At 63.7% G+C, this 18,133-nt stretch overlaps 5 non-coding genes across 5 annotated transcripts; all 5 read right to left on the minus strand.

Annotated features, from left to right (window-relative positions):
- Positions 1-373: 373 nt before the first annotated feature.
- On the minus strand, positions 374-492 carry LOC142867661 (5S ribosomal RNA). Its single transcript, XR_012917016.1, has one exon. It is a non-coding gene; the product is annotated as a 5S ribosomal RNA (ribosomal RNA).
- A 3,537-nt stretch (positions 493-4,029) lies between these two features.
- LOC142867706 (5S ribosomal RNA) lies at positions 4,030-4,148 on the minus strand. The gene has a single exon (XR_012917064.1). It is a non-coding gene; the product is annotated as a 5S ribosomal RNA (ribosomal RNA).
- A 3,526-nt stretch (positions 4,149-7,674) lies between these two features.
- On the minus strand, positions 7,675-7,793 carry LOC142867662 (5S ribosomal RNA). Its single transcript, XR_012917017.1, has one exon. It is a non-coding gene; the product is annotated as a 5S ribosomal RNA (ribosomal RNA).
- Positions 7,794-11,323: 3,530 nt separating this feature from the next.
- LOC142867664 (5S ribosomal RNA) lies at positions 11,324-11,442 on the minus strand. The gene has a single exon (XR_012917019.1). It is a non-coding gene; the product is annotated as a 5S ribosomal RNA (ribosomal RNA).
- A 3,532-nt stretch (positions 11,443-14,974) lies between these two features.
- On the minus strand, positions 14,975-15,093 carry LOC142867665 (5S ribosomal RNA). Its single transcript, XR_012917020.1, has one exon. It is a non-coding gene; the product is annotated as a 5S ribosomal RNA (ribosomal RNA).
- Between the last annotated feature and the right edge of the window lie 3,040 nt (positions 15,094-18,133).

Consider the following 18,133-nt stretch of genomic DNA (forward strand, 5'->3'; position numbering starts at 1 on the left):
CACCAAAGATTCCTACGTGTAGCCCATAGAACCCCAAAAGCAACGGGACGAGTTCTGGTCACATACTCCCTCAAAATGACATCCTGGCCTTCTTCTGGAACTCCCTCCCCTCTCAGACTCTCAAGGTTTCCTCCAGCGTGTCGGTTCCCACAGAGCAGACCTTTGGTCTGAGACCTGACAGTCCAGAAGCCACGCATGCTGCCGCGTGACGGCGGTGTCGCGGCTTGGGACAAGAGGAGGCCCCACGGTGCGGGCTGGGGCGCCAGGCACCGCGGCGGGCGCTGAGGGTGGGGGTGACCCCCACCCCGGGCCGCCGACTCGCTCCCAGAAAGGGGACAGAACAAGAGGCAAAACAAAAAAAAAAAAAAGAAGAAGCCTACGGCACCCGGTATTCCCAGGCGGTCTCCCATCCAAGTACTAACCAGGCCCGACCCTGCTTAGCTTCCGAGACCAGACGAGATCGGGCGCGTTCAGGGTGGTGTGGCCCTAGACGGCGGAGGGCGCCCCTGCCCCGCTCAAGAAGCCGAGCCTCTCTGCGCTTCCCCGCCGCCTCCTCCCCCCGCCCCAGGCCCCGCGCCGGCGCTGACCCGCACCGGGCCGGGCCTGTTGAGTTCACCGGCCGGGTCCGGCGGGCTCCGAGGGACGGGGGTGACAGGCGGGGCGGGGCGGGGCGGGGCGGGCAGGGAGCGGCGGGCCGGGGTGGGGGGCTGTCTCTCTATACACACACACACACACACACACACACACACACTCACACTCACACTCACTCACTCACACTCACACAAGATGCGCCTCCACGGCTGGACTCGCCAAGGTGGAGACCTTCCAGCCCCCTTCCTCTCCTCGCCTGGCCCACCCCCAGCTCGTGGCCGCCGCCGCCGCCGCCGCCGATTGCGCACGCGCGGGTCGCCCGCCCTTTGACCCCAGGCAGGGGCCGCCATCCCCGACAACCCCTTTCAGCTGCGCCCCCCACCCTGTGGGTGGGCTGCCGCCTATTCCCCCGGGCCCGGGCTGGGGCACAGCGCATGGGGGAGGGGAGCGAGTGTATGGGGCGTCTCTCTCTCTCTCTAGGGATGTGTCCCATGGGTGGGGTGGCGTGGTTTGTGGGGCGCTGAAGAAATCAGTCCCCTCCATCTCCTACCTCTGGAAAACGCCCAAGCCCTTGGAGAACTGCCGGCAACGCGACCGTGGGGGCCGGGACCCTCCTCTGTGTCCTCCTGTGGCCCAGTCCAAGGGGCCTGGGCCTGGCCGGGGCTGCATTGGACCCCGACCACCCTGGCGTGTGGACTCGCTAAAAATCGGCGATTAGATATTGGATTCCAGCTTCATTGAGGTCATTTCACTAATGAGTGCACCGGAAAGAGTTTCCTAATCCATCTGTGAGGGTGGCAACTGAAAGAGAATTTTAAAGCTGACAGAATAGGCGAGGAAAGGCATAGGAGATTTCCACACCCAGTAAGGAAGCCTTTCCCGAAATGGAAGAAAGAAACGAGCAAACAGAAACACCGGTAGCCCGCCAGGATCAGAGTCTGCCCCCGAGAGAAAGTACCCTGACCAGGTTCACCCGTGGGTGGGTGGCGAGCTAGCGGCATTCAGAAGAGCGAGGCCCGCAGTCTGTGCAGAAGACACCTGCACTCGGGTGTGTGTGGCGGCACGATTCACAAGCAGCTCCAGATGTTAAGCCAAGGAGAAGCCAGGGAGTTCCCAACGCCCCAGGTGTCCTCAGCCCACGACTGGCTGCTGGGGGAATGCGAAGCCCGGCTCCTTGTCTCAGAGCCCTTGTCTCAGAGCGGGACAACCAGGAGGTGTGACGTACACCCCGGGGTTCCCAGGAGGATCAGGCTGAAGCTGGGACTTGGCCTGAAAGTGTCCCCTCGCATGGCCACCCCCTTCCCCTTCCTGCTCCTCTACTCCTGGTGCCCCTCCATCCAGGGGCCAGACCTTAAAGAGTCACCCGCAAGAGAATCCTGGTCCCAAAGGAGCCTTCTGGGGGACCCGTGCTGAGAGAGGTTGTGGGCATGGCCCGCTGGGGCTCTGCCCGACCCAGGGCTGAGAGATGCAACCTCCCAGCTCTGGGTCCCTGCAGGGGAAGCGTTGGCAAGCACAGGGCCAGTCCTCCAAAGGCCCAGGTGCAGGGAGCCCAGGCCAAGCAGCCTGTGGAAGAAGCCACCCCGGGAACACGACTGCAGGCCACGGCCCTTCCCACCTCCTCCTCCTCCTCCTCCTGCTCCTCCACACCCCCCCCCGTCCTCCCACCCCCCCACCCCACCCCCCGACATGGCGCAGGGCTCAGAGACACCTCAGACACTTGCTACCCAAAGTGCAAAGGGCATCAGTTGCTCCTCCAAACCCCCCCCCCGTGCCCAGCAGACCGCGTTGTCCAGCCAGCCCCCGGGCCTCCCTGGGGTGCCCAGCACAAAAGTGCAGACAACCACCGGACCCTCAATCTCAGTTTTCGGATGTTTTTGCCACTCTAAGGACCCGCAGGCCAGCTGGGCCTTCTGGCAGGACAGAGAGCCCCGGAATCCGACGTGGAGAGCTGGGTGTACGTCCCCACGAGGAGGCGGTCCCCACCTCCGCGGCTCTCCCCTTGCGGGGGGGAAAAGCAGCCACGGGGCCTCAGAGAAGACACCAGGCTGGGCGCCCGCCCCACAGTGGGGGCACGTCCCCCGCAGGCCACTTAGCGCCGGCCGCCGGCCGGCGGACGGTTGGGTGGCGCGAGACGCTGCGGCCGCCCTGCTACCGGGTCCCTGGGAGGGCGTCCTGGAACCAGCGTCCACACCAAGCCCTTGGAAGGCCCAGGCGACGGAGGAGCCCCGTCAGGCAGGGGCCGAGGACGGTGACGGCCCGGGCGGGGAGGAGCGTGTCAGGCAGGGGCAGAGGACGGTGACAGGTGACAGGCCGGGCGGGAAGGAGTCAGTCAGGCAGGGGCCGAGGAGGAGACGGGCTGGGTAAGGGTTAGGGTTAGAGTCAGGGCACAAGTCACAATCGCAAAGACCTGGAAGCGACCCGAGTGCCCATCGACCCACGAGTGCGTAAATGAAATGTGGCGCGTGGACACCACGGAGTGCTATTCAGCTAGGAGGAGCAGCGGTGAGAGGGCACCTCTCGTGGTTCTCCTGGCCAGAGCTGGAACCCGTTCCAGTAAGCCAGGTAGCCCAAGAATGGACACACGAGCACCACGTGCTCGCGCTCACCAGCAAATGGGTACGAACCGATGGACACCTAAGTGGACACAGAGGAATCACCTTCATCGGGTGGGTGTCGGGCGGGTGGGGGGAGGGGATGGGCATACACCTCCATTAGGAACGGGGTGGGTGCGCACCGACTGGGGGATGGGCGCACTTGAGGCTCTGACCCGAGGGGGGAGGCTGGGAGAGGGCAACGTACCCGACCTTAACATTGGTACCCCCACAATACGCTGGAACAACATCAGAGGTAAATGAATAAGAACACAGGGGGGAGGGGGGCACGGGCAACACATGTCACCTTAATACTTGGACTCCCATCATCTGCTTGAAAAGAGAGAGAAAAGAAAATGCAATCATAGAGATAAGAGACACTTTTTAAACATAATGAATCCGAAGAGAAAAGTAAAAGGAGGCCTGTGGAGCAGGTCTGGGTGTGACTCCGGATCCCCCAACATCAGGTGCCACCACCAAAGATTCCTACGTGTAGCCCATAGAACCCCAAAAGCAACGGGACGAGTTCTGGTCACATACTCCCTCAAAATGACATCCTGGCCTTCTTCTGGAACTCCCTCCCCTCTCAGACTCTCAAGGTTTCCTCCAGCGTGTCGGTTCCCACAGAGCAGACCTTTGGTCTGAGACCTGACAGTCCAGAAGCCACGCATGCTGCCGCGTGACGGCGGTGTCGCGGCTTGGGACAAGAGGAGGCCCCACGGTGCGGGCTGGGGCGCCAGGCACCGCGGCGGGCGCTGAGGGTGGGGGTGACCCCCACCCCGGGCCGCCGACTCGCTCCCAGAAAGGGGACAGAACAAGAGGCAAAACAAAACAAAAAAAAAGAAGAAGCCTACGGCACCCGGTATTCCCAGGCGGTCTCCCATCCAAGTACTAACCAGGCCCGACCCTGCTTAGCTTCCGAGACCAGACGAGATCGGGCGCGTTCAGGGTGGTGTGGCCCCTGCCCCGCTCAAGAAGCCGAGCCTCTCTGCGCTTCCCCGCCGCCTCCTCCCCCCGCCCCAGGCCCCGCGCCGGCGCTGACCCGCACCGGGCCGGGCCTGTTGAGTTCACCGGCCGGGTCCGGCGGGCTCCGAGGGACGGGGGTGACAGGCGGGGCGGGGCGGGGCGGGGCGGGCAGGGAGCGGCGGGCCGGGGTGGGGGGCTGTCTCTCTATACACACACACACACACACACACACACACACACTCACACTCACACTCACTCACTCACACTCACACAAGATGCGCCTCCACGGCTGGACTCGCCAAGGTGGAGACCTTCCAGCCCCCTTCCTCTCCTCGCCTGGCCCACCCCCAGCTCGTGGCCGCCGCCGCCGCCGCCGCCGCCGCCGCCGCCGATTGCGCACGCGCGGGTCGCCCGCCCTTTGACCCCAGGCAGGGGCCGCCATCCCCGACAAACCCTTTCAGCTGCGCCCCCCACCCTGTGGGTGGGCTGCCGCCTATTCCCCCGGGCCCGGGCTGGGGCACAGCGCATGGGGGAGGGGAGCGAGTGTATGGGGCGTCTCTCTCTCTCTCTAGGGATGTGTCCCATGGGTGGGGTGGCGTGGTTTGTGGGGCGCTGAAGAAATCAGTCCCCTCCATCTCCTACCTCTGGAAAACGCCCAAGCCCTTGGAGAACTGCCGGCAACGCGACCGTGGGGGCCGGGACCCTCCTCTGTGTCCTCCTGTGGCCCAGTCCAAGGGGCCTGGGCCTGGCCGGGGCTGCATTGGACCCCGACCACCCTGGCGTGTGGACTCGCTAAAAATCGGCGATTAGATATTGGATTCCAGCTTCATTGAGGTCATTTCACTAATGAGTGCACCGGAAAGAGTTTCCTAATCCATCTGTGAGGGTGGCAACTGAAAGAGAATTTTAAAGCTGACAGAATAGGCGAGGAAAGGCATAGGAGATTTCCACACCCAGTAAGGAAGCCTTTCCCGAAATGGAAGAAAGAAACGAGCAAACAGAAACACCGGTAGCCCGCCAGGATCAGAGTCTGCCCCCGAGAGAAAGTACCCTGACCAGGTTCACCCGTGGGTGGGTGGCGAGCTAGCGGCATTCAGAAGAGCGAGGCCCGCAGTCTGTGCAGAAGACACCTGCACTCGGGTGTGTGTGGCGGCACGATTCACAAGCAGCTCCAGATGTTAAGCCAAGGAGAAGCCAGGGAGTTCCCAACGCCCCAGGTGTCCTCAGCCCACGACTGGCTGCTGGGGGAATGCGAAGCCCGGCTCCTTGTCTCAGAGCCCTTGTCTCAGAGCGGGACAACCAGGAGGTGTGACGTACACCCCGGGGTTCCCAGGAGGATCAGGCTGAAGCTGGGACTTGGCCTGAAAGTGTCCCCTCGCATGGCCACCCCCTTCCCCTTCCTGCTCCTCTACTCCTGGTGCCCCTCCATCCAGGGGCCAGACCTTAAAGAGTCACCCGCAAGAGAATCCTGGTCCCAAAGGAGCCTTCTGGGGGACCCGTGCTGAGAGAGGTTGTGGGCATGGCCCGCTGGGGCTCTGCCCGACCCAGGGCTGAGAGATGCAACCTCCCAGCTCTGGGTCCCTGCAGGGGAAGCGTTGGCAAGCACAGGGCCAGTCCTCCAAAGGCCCAGGTGCAGGGAGCCCAGGCCAAGCAGCCTGTGGAAGAAGCCACCCCGGGAACACGACTGCAGGCCACGGCCCTTCCCACCTCCTCCTCCTCCTCCTCCTGCTCCTCCACCCCCCCCGACCTCCCACCCCCCCACCCCACCCCCCGACATGGCGCAGGGCTCAGAGACACCTCAGACACTTGCTACCCAAAGTGCAAAGGGCATCAGTTGCTCCTCCAAACCCCCCCCCTGCCCAGCAGACCGCGTTGTCCAGCCAGCCCCCGGGCCTCCCTGGGGTGCCCAGCACAAAAGTGCAGACAACCACCGGACCCTCAATCTCAGTTTTCGGATGTTTTTGCCACTCTAAGGACCCGCAGGCCAGCTGGGCCTTCTGGCAGGACAGAGAGCCCCGGAATCCGACGTGGAGAGCTGGGTGTACGTCCCCACGAGGAGGCGGTCCCCACCTCCGCGGCTCTCCCCTTGCGGGGGGGAAAAGCAGCCACGGGGCCTCAGAGAAGACACCAGGCTGGGCGCCCGCCCCACAGTGGGGGCACGTCCCCCGCAGGCCACTTAGCGCCGGCCGCCGGCCGGCGGACGGTTGGGTGGCGCGAGACGCTGCGGCCGCCCTGCTACCGGGTTCCTGGGAGGGCGTCCTGGAACCAGCGTCCACACCAAGCCCTTGGAAGGCCCAGGCGACGGAGGAGCCCCGTCAGGCAGGGGCCGAGGACGGTGACGGCCCCGGGCGGGGAGGAGCGTGTCAGGCAGGGGCAGAGGACGGTGACAGGTGACAGGCCGGGCGGGAAGGAGTCAGTCAGGCAGGGGCCGAGGAGGAGACGGGCTGGGTAAGGGTTAGGGTTAGAGTCAGGGCACAAGTCACAATCGCAAAGACCTGGAAGCGACCCGAGTGCCCATCGACCCACGAGTGCGTAAATGAAATGTGGCGCGTGGACACCACGGAGTGCTATTCAGCTAGGAGGAGCAGCGGTGAGAGGGCACCTCTCGTGGTTCTCCTGGCCAGAGCTGGAACCCGTTCCAGTAAGCCAGGTAGCCCAAGAATGGACACACGAGCACCACGTGCTCGCGCTCACCAGCAAATGGGTACGAACCGATGGACACCTAAGTGGACACAGAGGAATCACCTTCATCGGGTGGGTGTCGGGCGGGTGGGGGGAGGGGATGGGCATACACCTCCATTAGGAACGGGGTGGGTGCGCACCGACTGGGGGATGGGCGCACTTGAGGCTCTGACCCGAGGGGGGAGGCTGGGAGAGGGCAACGTACCCGACCTTAACATTGGTACCCCCACAATACGCTGGAACAACATCAGAGGTAAATGAATAAGAACACAGGGGGGAGGGGGGCACGGGCAACACATGTCACCTTAATACTTGGACTCCCATCATCTGCTTGAAAAGAGAGAGAAAAGAAAATGCAATCATAGAGATAAGAGACACTTTTTAAACATAATGAATCCGAAGAGAAAAGTAAAAGGAGGCCTGTGGAGCAGGTCTGGGTGTGACTCCGGATCCCCCAACATCAGGTGCCACCACCAAAGATTCCTACGTGTAGCCCATAGAACCCCAAAAGCAACGGGACGAGTTCTGGTCACATACTCCCTCAAAATGACATCCTGGCCTTCTTCTGGAACTCCCTCCCCTCTCAGACTCTCAAGGTTTCCTCCAGCGTGTCGGTTCCCACAGAGCAGACCTTTGGTCTGAGACCTGACAGTCCAGAAGCCACGCATGCTGCCGCGTGACGGCGGTGTCGCGGCTTGGGACAAGAGGAGGCCCCACGGTGCGGGCTGGGGCGCCAGGCACCGCGGCGGGCGCTGAGGGTGGGGGTGACCCCCACCCCGGGCCGCCGACTCGCTCCCAGAAAGGGGACAGAACAAGAGGCAAAACAAAAAAAAAAAAAAGAAGAAGCCTACGGCACCCGGTATTCCCAGGCGGTCTCCCATCCAAGTACTAACCAGGCCCGACCCTGCTTAGCTTCCGAGACCAGACGAGATCGGGCGCGTTCAGGGTGGTGTGGCCCTAGACGGCGGAGGGCGCCCCTGCCCCGCTCAAGAAGCCGAGCCTCTCTGCGCTTCCCCGCCGCCTCCTCCCCCCCGCCCCAGGCCCCGCGCCGGCGCTGACCCGCACCGGGCCGGGCCTGTTGAGTTCACCGGCCAGGTCCGGCGGGCTCCGAGGGACGGGGGTGACAGGCGGGGCGGGGCGGGCAGGGAGCGGCGGGCCGGGGTGGGGGGCTGTCTCTCTATACACACACACACACACACACACACACACACTCACACTCACTCACTCACACTCACACAAGATGCGCCTCCACGGCTGGACTCGCCAAGGTGGAGACCTTCCAGCCCCCTTCCTCTCCTCGCCTGGCCCACCCCCAGCTCGTGGCCGCCGCCGCCGCCGCCGCCGCCGCCGCCGCCGCCGATTGCGCACGCGCGGGTCGCCCGCCCTTTGACCCCAGGCAGGGGCCGCCATCCCCACAACCCCTTTCAGCTGCGCCCCCCACCCTGTGGGTGGGCTGCCGCCTATTCCCCCGGGCCCGGGCTGGGGCACAGCGCATGGGGGAGGGGAGCGAGTGTATGGGGCGTCTCTCTCTCTCTCTAGGGATGTGTCCCATGGGTGGGGTGGCGTGGTTTGTGGGGCGCTGAAGAAATCAGTCCCCTCCATCTCCTACCTCTGGAAAACGCCCAAGCCCTTGGAGAACTGCCGGCAACGCGACCGTGGGGGCCGGGACCCTCCTCTGGGTCCTCCTGTGGCCCAGTCCAAGGGGCCTGGGCCTGGCCGGGGCTGCATTGGACCCCGACCACCCTGGCGTGTGGACTCGCTAAAAATCGGCGATTAGATATTGGATTCCAGCTTCATTGAGGTCATTTCACTAATGAGTGCACCGGAAAGAGTTTCCTAATCCATCTGTGAGGGTGGCAACTGAAAGAGAATTTTAAAGCTGACAGAATAGGCGAGGAAAGGCATAGGAGATTTCCACACCCAGTAAAGAAGCCTTTCCCGAAATGGAAGAAAGAAACGAGCAAACAGAAACACCGGTAGCCCGCCAGGATCAGAGTCTGCCCCCGAGAGAAAGTACCCTGACCAGGTTCACCCGTGGGTGGGTGGCGAGCTAGCGGCATTCAGAAGAGCGAGGCCCGCAGTCTGTGCAGAAGACACCTGCACTCGGGTGTGTGTGGCGGCACGATTCACAAGCAGCTCCAGATGTTAAGCCAAGGAGAAGCCAGGGAGTTCCCAACGCCCCAGGTGTCCTCAGCCCACGACTGGCTGCTGGGGGAATGCGAAGCCCGGCTCCTTGTCTCAGAGCCCTTGTCTCAGAGCGGGACAACCAGGAGGTGTGACGTACACCCCGGGGTTCCCAGGAGGATCAGGCTGAAGCTGGGACTTGGCCTGAAAGTGTCCCCTCGCATGGCCACCCCCTTCCCCTTCCTGCTCCTCTACTCCTGGTGCCCCTCCATCCAGGGGCCAGACCTTAAAGAGTCACCCGCAAGAGAATCCTGGTCCCAAAGGAGCCTTCTGGGGGACCCGTGCTGAGAGAGGTTGTGGGCATGGCCCGCTGGGGCTCTGCCCGACCCAGGGCTGAGAGATGCAACCTCCCAGCTCTGGGTCCCTGCAGGGGAAGCGTTGGCAAGCACAGGGCCAGTCCTCCAAAGGCCCAGGTGCAGGGAGCCCAGGCCAAGCAGCCTGTGGAAGAAGCCACCCCGGGAACACGACTGCAGGCCACGGCCCTTCCCACCTCCTCCTCCTCCTCCTCCTGCTCCTCCACCCCCCCCCCGACCTCCCACCCCCCCACCCCACCCCCCGACATGGCGCAGGGCTCAGAGACACCTCAGACACTTGCTACCCAAAGTGCAAAGGGCATCAGTTGCTCCTCCAAACCCCCCCCCTGCCCAGCAGACCGCGTTGTCCAGCCAGCCCCCGGGCCTCCCTGGGGTGCCCAGCACAAAAGTGCAGACAACCACCGGACCCTCAATCTCAGTTTTCGGATGTTTTTGCCACTCTAAGGACCCGCAGGCCAGCTGGGCCTTCTGGCAGGACAGAGAGCCCCGGAATCCGACGTGGAGAGCTGGGTGTACGTCCCCACGAGGAGGCGGTCCCCACCTCCGCGGCTCTCCCCTTGCGGGGGGGAAAAGCAGCCACGGGGCCTCAGAGAAGACACCAGGCTGGGCGCCCGCCCCACAGTGGGGGCACGTCCCCCGCAGGCCACTTAGCGCCGGCCGCCGGCCGGCGGACGGTTGGGTGGCGCGAGACGCTGCGGCCGCCCTGCTACCGGGTTCCTGGGAGGGCGTCCTGGAACCAGCGTCCACACCAAGCCCTTGGAAGGCCCAGGCGACGGAGGAGCCCCGTCAGGCAGGGGCCGAGGACGGTGACGGCCCGGGCGGGGAGGAGCGTGTCAGGCAGGGGCAGAGGACGGTGACAGGTGACAGGCCGGGCGGGAAGGAGTCAGTCAGGCAGGGGCCGAGGAGGAGACGGGCTGGGTAAGGGTTAGGGTTAGAGTCAGGGCACAAGTCACAATCGCAAAGACCTGGAAGCGACCCGAGTGCCCATCGACCCACGAGTGCGTAAATGAAATGTGGCGCGTGGACACCACGGAGTGCTATTCAGCTAGGAGGAGCAGCGGTGAGAGGGCACCTCTCGTGGTTCTCCTGGCCAGAGCTGGAACCCGTTCCAGTAAGCCAGGTAGCCCAAGAATGGACACACGAGCACCACGTGCTCGCGCTCACCAGCAAATTGGTACGAACCGATGGACACCTAAGTGGACACAGAGGAATCACCTTCATCGGGTGGGTGTCGGGCGGGTGGGGGGAGGGGATGGGCATACACCTCCATTAGGAACGGGGTGGGTGCGCACCGACTGGGGGATGGGCGCACTTGAGGCTCTGACCCGAGGGGGGAGGCTGGGAGAGGGCAACGTACCCGACCTTAACATTGGTACCCCCACAATACGCTGGAACAACATCAGAGGTAAATGAATAAGAACACAGGGGGGAGGGGGGCACGGGCAACACATGTCACCTTAATACTTGGACTCCCATCATCTGCTTGAAAAGAGAGAGAAAAGAAAATGCAATCATAGAGATAAGAGACACTTTTTAAACATAATGAATCCGAAGAGAAAAGTAAAAGGAGGCCTGTGGAGCAGGTCTGGGTGTGACTCCGGATCCCCCAACATCAGGTGCCACCACCAAAGATTCCTACGTGTAGCCCATAGAACCCCAAAAGCAACGGGACGAGTTCTGGTCACATACTCCCTCAAAATGACATCCTGGCCTTCTTCTGGAACTCCCTCCCCTCTCAGACTCTCAAGGTTTCCTCCAGCGTGTCGGTTCCCACAGAGCAGACCTTTGGTCTGAGACCTGACAGTCCAGAAGCCACGCATGCTGCCGCGTGACGGCGGTGTCGCGGCTTGGGACAAGAGGAGGCCCCACGGTGCGGGCTGGGGCGCCAGGCACCGCGGCGGGCGCTGAGGGTGGGGGTGACCCCCACCCCGGGCCGCCGACTCGCTCCCAGAAAGGGGACAGAACAAGAGGCAAAACAAAAAAAAAAAAAGAAGAAGCCTACGGCACCCGGTATTCCCAGGCGGTCTCCCATCCAAGTACTAACCAGGCCCGACCCTGCTTAGCTTCCGAGACCAGACGAGATCGGGCGCGTTCAGGGTGGTGTGGCCCTAGACGGCGGAGGGCGCCCCTGCCCCGCTCAAGAAGCCGAGCCTCTCTGCGCTTCCCCGCCGCCTCCTCCCCCCGCCCCAGGCCCCGCGCCGGCGCTGACCCGCACCGGGCCGGGCCTGTTGAGTTCACCGGCCAGGTCCGGCGGGCTCCGAGGGACGGGGGTGACAGGCGGGGCGGGGCGGGCAGGGAGCGGCGGGCCGGGGTGGGGGGCTGTCTCTCTATACACACACACACACACACACACACACACACTCACACTCACTCACTCACACTCACACAAGATGCGCCTCCACGGCTGGACTCGCCAAGGTGGAGACCTTCCAGCCCCCTTCCTCTCCTCGCCTGGCCCACCCCCAGCTCGTGGCCGCCGCCGCCGCCGCCGCCGCCGCCGCCGCCGCCGCCGATTGCGCACGCGCGGGTCGCCCGCCCTTTGACCCCAGGCAGGGGCCGCCATCCCCACAACCCCTTTCAGCTGCGCCCCCCACCCTGTGGGTGGGCTGCCGCCTATTCCCCCGGGCCCGGGCTGGGGCACAGCGCATGGGGGAGGGGAGCGAGTGTATGGGGCGTCTCTCTCTCTCTCTAGGGATGTGTCCCATGGGTGGGGTGGCGTGGTTTGTGGGGCGCTGAAGAAATCAGTCCCCTCCATCTCCTACCTCTGGAAAACGCCCAAGCCCTTGGAGAACTGCCGGCAACGCGACCGTGGGGGCCGGGACCCTCCTCTGGGTCCTCCTGTGGCCCAGTCCAAGGGGCCTGGGCCTGGCCGGGGCTGCATTGGACCCCGACCACCCTGGCGTGTGGACTCGCTAAAAATCGGCGATTAGATATTGGATTCCAGCTTCATTGAGGTCATTTCACTAATGAGTGCACCGGAAAGAGTTTCCTAATCCATCTGTGAGGGTGGCAACTGAAAGAGAATTTTAAAGCTGACAGAATAGGCGAGGAAAGGCATAGGAGATTTCCACACCCAGTAAGGAAGCCTTTCCCGAAATGGAAGAAAGAAACGAGCAAACAGAAACACCGGTAGCCCGCCAGGATCAGAGTCTGCCCCCGAGAGAAAGTACCCTGACCAGGTTCACCCGTGGGTGGGTGGCGAGCTAGCGGCATTCAGAAGAGCGAGGCCCGCAGTCTGTGCAGAAGACACCTGCACTCGGGTGTGTGTGGCGGCACGATTCACAAGCAGCTCCAGATGTTAAGCCAAGGAGAAGCCAGGGAGTTCCCAACGCCCCAGGTGTCCTCAGCCCACGACTGGCTGCTGGGGGAATGCGAAGCCCGGCTCCTTGTCTCAGAGCCCTTGTCTCAGAGCGGGACAACCAGGAGGTGTGACGTACACCCCGGGGTTCCCAGGAGGATCAGGCTGAAGCTGGGACTTGGCCTGAAAGTGTCCCCTCGCATGGCCACCCCCTTCCCCTTCCTGCTCCTCTACTCCTGGTGCCCCTCCATCCAGGGGCCAGACCTTAAAGAGTCACCCGCAAGAGAATCCTGGTCCCAAAGGAGCCTTCTGGGGGACCCGTGCTGAGAGAGGTTGTGGGCATGGCCCGCTGGGGCTCTGCCCGACCCAGGGCTGAGAGATGCAACCTCCCAGCTCTGGGTCCCTGCAGGGGAAGCGTTGGCAAGCACAGGGCCAGTCCTCCAAAGGCCCAGGTGCAGGGAGCCCAGGCCAAGCAGCCTGTGGAAGAAGCCACCCCGGGAACACGACTGCAGGCCACGGCCCTTCCCACCTCCTCCTCCTCCTCCTCCTGCTCCTCCACCCCCCCCGACCTCCCACCCCCCCACCCCACCCCCCGACATGGCGCAGGGCTCAGAGACACCTCAGACACTTGCTACCCAAAGTGCAAAGGGCATCAGTTGCTCCTCCAAACCCCCCCCCTGCCCAGCAGACCGCGTTGTCCAGCCAGCCCCCGGGCCTCCCTGGGGTGCCCAGCACAAAAGTGCAGACAACCACCGGACCCTCAATCTCAGTTTTCGGATGTTTTTGCCACTCTAAGGACCCGCAGGCCAGCTGGGCCTTCTGGCAGGACAGAGAGCCCCGGAATCCGACGTGGAGAGCTGGGTGTACGTCCCCACGAGGAGGCGGTCCCCACCTCCGCGGCTCTCCCCTTGCGGGGGGGAAAAGCAGCCACGGGGCCTCAGAGAAGACACCAGGCTGGGCGCCCGCCCCACAGTGGGGGCACGTCCCCCGCAGGCCACTTAGCGCCGGCCGCCGGCCGGCGGACGGTTGGGTGGCGCGAGACGCTGCGGCCGCCCTGCTACCGGGTTCCTGGGAGGGCGTCCTGGAACCAGCGTCCACACCAAGCCCTTGGAAGGCCCAGGCGACGGAGGAGCCCCGTCAGGCAGGGGCCGAGGACGGTGACGGCCCCGGGCGGGGAGGAGCGTGTCAGGCAGGGGCAGAGGACGGTGACAGGTGACAGGCCGGGCGGGAAGGAGTCAGTCAGGCAGGGGCCGAGGAGGAGACGGGCTGGGTAAGGGTTAGGGTTAGAGTCAGGGCACAAGTCACAATCGCAAAGACCTGGAAGCGACCCGAGTGCCCATCGACCCACGAGTGCGTAAATGAAATGTGGCGCGTGGACACCACGGAGTGCTATTCAGCTAGGAGGAGCAGCGGTGAGAGGGCACCTCTCGTGGTTCTCCTGGCCAGAGCTGGAACCCGTTCCAGTAAGCCAGGTAGCCCAAGAATGGACACACGAGCACCACGTGCTCGCGCTCACCAGCAAATGGGTACGAACCGATGGACACCTAAGTGGACACAGAGGAATCACCTTCATCGGGTGGGTGTCGGGCGGGTGGGGGGAGGGGATGGGCATACACCTCCATTAGGAACGGGGTGGGTGCGCACCGACTGGGGGATGGGCGCACTTGAGGCTCTGACCCGAGGGGGGAGGCTGGGAGAGGGCAACGTACCCGACCTTAACATTGGTACCCCCACAATACGCTGGAACAACATCAGAGGTAAATGAATAAGAACACAGGGGGGAGGGGGGCACGGGCAACACATGTCACCTTAATACTTGGACTCCCATCATCTGCTTGAAAAGAGAGAGAAAAGAAAATGCAATCATAGAGATAAGAGACACTTTTTAAACATAATGAATCCGAAGAGAAAAGTAAAAGGAGGCCTGTGGAGCAGGTCTGGGTGTGACTCCGGATCCCCCAACATCAGGTGCCACCACCAAAGATTCCTACGTGTAGCCCATAGAACCCCAAAAGCAACGGGACGAGTTCTGGTCACATACTCCCTCAAAATGACATCCTGGCCTTCTTCTGGAACTCCCTCCCCTCTCAGACTCTCAAGGTTTCCTCCAGCGTGTCGGTTCCCACAGAGCAGACCTTTGGTCTGAGACCTGACAGTCCAGAAGCCACGCATGCTGCCGCGTGACGGCGGTGTCGCGGCTTGGGACAAGAGGAGGCCCCACGGTGCGGGCTGGGGCGCCAGGCACCGCGGCGGGCGCTGAGGGTGGGGGTGACCCCCACCCCGGGCCGCCGACTCGCTCCCAGAAAGGGGACAGAACAAGAGGCAAAACAAAAAAAAAAAAAAGAAGAAGCCTACGGCACCCGGTATTCCCAGGCGGTCTCCCATCCAAGTACTAACCAGGCCCGACCCTGCTTAGCTTCCGAGACCAGACGAGATCGGGCGCGTTCAGGGTGGTGTGGCCCTAGACGGCGGAGGGCGCCCCTGCCCCGCTCAAGAAGCCGAGCCTCTCTGCGCTTCCCCGCCGCCTCCTCCCCCCCGCCCCAGGCCCCGCGCCGGCGCTGACCCGCACCGGGCCGGGCCTGTTGAGTTCACCGGCCAGGTCCGGCGGGCTCTGAGGGACGGGGGTGACAGGCGGGGCGGGGCGGGCAGGGAGCGGCGGGCCGGGGTGGGGGGCTGTCTCTCTATACACACACACACACACACACACACACACACTCACACTCACTCACTCACACTCACACAAGATGCGCCTCCACGGCTGGACTCGCCAAGGTGGAGACCTTCCAGCCCCCTTCCTCTCCTCGCCTGGCCCACCCCCAGCTCGTGGCCGCCGCCGCCGCCGCCGCCGCCGCCGCCGCCGCCGATTGCGCACGCGCGGGTCGCCCGCCCTTTGACCCCAGGCAGGGGCCGCCATCCCCACAACCCCTTTCAGCTGCGCCCCCCACCCTGTGGGTGGGCTGCCGCCTATTCCCCCGGGCCCGGGCTGGGGCACAGCGCATGGGGGAGGGGAGCGAGTGTATGGGGCGTCTCTCTCTCTCTCTAGGGATGTGTCCCATGGGTGGGGTGGCGTGGTTTGTGGGGCGCTGAAGAAATCAGTCCCCTCCATCTCCTACCTCTGGAAAACGCCCAAGCCCTTGGAGAACTGCCGGCAACGCGACCGTGGGGGCCGGGACCCTCCTCTGGGTCCTCCTGTGGCCCAGTCCAAGGGGCCTGGGCCTGGCCGGGGCTGCATTGGACCCCGACCACCCTGGCGTGTGGACTCGCTAAAAATCGGCGATTAGATATTGGATTCCAGCTTCATTGAGGTCATTTCACTAATGAGTGCACCGGAAAGAGTTTCCTAATCCATCTGTGAGGGTGGCAACTGAAAGAGAATTTTAAAGCTGACAGAATAGGCGAGGAAAGGCATAGGAGATTTCCACACCCAGTAAAGAAGCCTTTCCCGAAATGGAAGAAAGAAACGAGCAAACAGAAACACCGGTAGCCCGCCAGGATCAGAGTCTGCCCCCGAGAGAAAGTACCCTGACCAGGTTCACCCGTGGGTGGGTGGCGAGCTAGCGGCATTCAGAAGAGCGAGGCCCGCAGTCTGTGCAGAAGACACCTGCACTCGGGTGTGTGTGGCGGCACGATTCACAAGCAGCTCCAGATGTTAAGCCAAGGAGAAGCCAGGGAGTTCCCAACGCCCCAGGTGTCCTCAGCCCACGACTGGCTGCTGGGGGAATGCGAAGCCCGGCTCCTTGTCTCAGAGCCCTTGTCTCAGAGCGGGACAACCAGGAGGTGTGACGTACACCCCGGGGTTCCCAGGAGGATCAGGCTGAAGCTGGGACTTGGCCTGAAAGTGTCCCCTCGCATGGCCACCCCCTTCCCCTTCCTGCTCCTCTACTCCTGGTGCCCCTCCATCCAGGGGCCAGACCTTAAAGAGTCACCCGCAAGAGAATCCTGGTCCCAAAGGAGCCTTCTGGGGGACCCGTGCTGAGAGAGGTTGTGGGCATGGCCCGCTGGGGCTCTGCCCGACCCAGGGCTGAGAGATGCAACCTCCCAGCTCTGGGTCCCTGCAGGGGAAGCGTTGGCAAGCACAGGGCCAGTCCTCCAAAGGCCCAGGTGCAGGGAGCCCAGGCCAAGCAGCCTGTGGAAGAAGCCACCCCGGGAACACGACTGCAGGCCACGGCCCTTCCCACCTCCTCCTCCTCCTCCTCCTGCTCCTCCACCCCCCCCCGACCTCCCACCCCCCCACCCCACCCCCCGACATGGCGCAGGGCTCAGAGACACCTCAGACACTTGCTACCCAAAGTGCAAAGGGCATCAGTTGCTCCTCCAAACCCCCCCCCTGCCCAGCAGACCGCGTTGTCCAGCCAGCCCCCGGGCCTCCCTGGGGTGCCCAGCACAAAAGTGCAGACAACCACCGGACCCTCAATCTCAGTTTTCGGATGTTTTTGCCACTCTAAGGACCCGCAGGCCAGCTGGGCCTTCTGGCAGGACAGAGAGCCCCGGAATCCGACGTGGAGAGCTGGGTGTACGTCCCCACGAGGAGGCGGTCCCCACCTCCGCGGCTCTCCCCTTGCGGGGGGGAAAAGCAGCCACGGGGCCTCAGAGAAGACACCAGGCTGGGCGCCCGCCCCACAGTGGGGGCACGTCCCCCGCAGGCCACTTAGCGCCGGCCGCCGGCCGGCGGACGGTTGGGTGGCGCGAGACGCTGCGGCCGCCCTGCTACCGGGTTCCTGGGAGGGCGTCCTGGAACCAGCGTCCACACCAAGCCCTTGGAAGGCCCAGGCGACGGAGGAGCCCCGTCAGGCAGGGGCCGAGGACGGTGACGGCCCGGGCGGGGAGGAGCGTGTCAGGCAGGGGCAGAGGACGGTGACAGGTGACAGGCCGGGCGGGAAGGAGTCAGTCAGGCAGGGGCCGAGGAGGAGACGGGCTGGGTAAGGGTTAGGGTTAGAGTCAGGGCACAAGTCACAATCGCAAAGACCTGGAAGCGACCCGAGTGCCCATCGACCCACGAGTGCGTAAATGAAATGTGGCGCGTGGACACCACGGAGTGCTATTCAGCTAGGAGGAGCAGCGGTGAGAGGGCACCTCTCGTGGTTCTCCTGGCCAGAGCTGGAACCCGTTCCAGTAAGCCAGGTAGCCCAAGAATGGACACACGAGCACCACGTGCTCGCGCTCACCAGCAAATGGGTACGAACCGATGGACACCTAAGTGGACACAGAGGAATCACCTTCATCGGGTGGGTGTCGGGCGGGTGGGGGGAGGGGATGGGCATACACCTCCATTAGGAACGGGGTGGGTGCGCACCGACTGGGGGATGGGCGCACTTGAGGCTCTGACCCGAGGGGGGAGGCTGGGAGAGGGCAACGTACCCGACCTTAACATTGGTACCCCCACAATACGCTGGAACAACATCAGAGGTAAATGAATAAGAACACAGGGGGGAGGGGGGCACGGGCAACACATGTCACCTTAATACTTGGACTCCCATCATCTGCTTGAAAAGAGAGAGAAAAGAAAA

The sequence above is a fragment of the Microcebus murinus genome, unplaced genomic scaffold, assembly GCF_040939455.1.
Source record: "Microcebus murinus isolate Inina unplaced genomic scaffold, M.murinus_Inina_mat1.0 scaf019_hap2_Mmur4.0, whole genome shotgun sequence".
NCBI lineage: Eukaryota > Metazoa > Chordata > Mammalia > Primates > Cheirogaleidae > Microcebus > Microcebus murinus.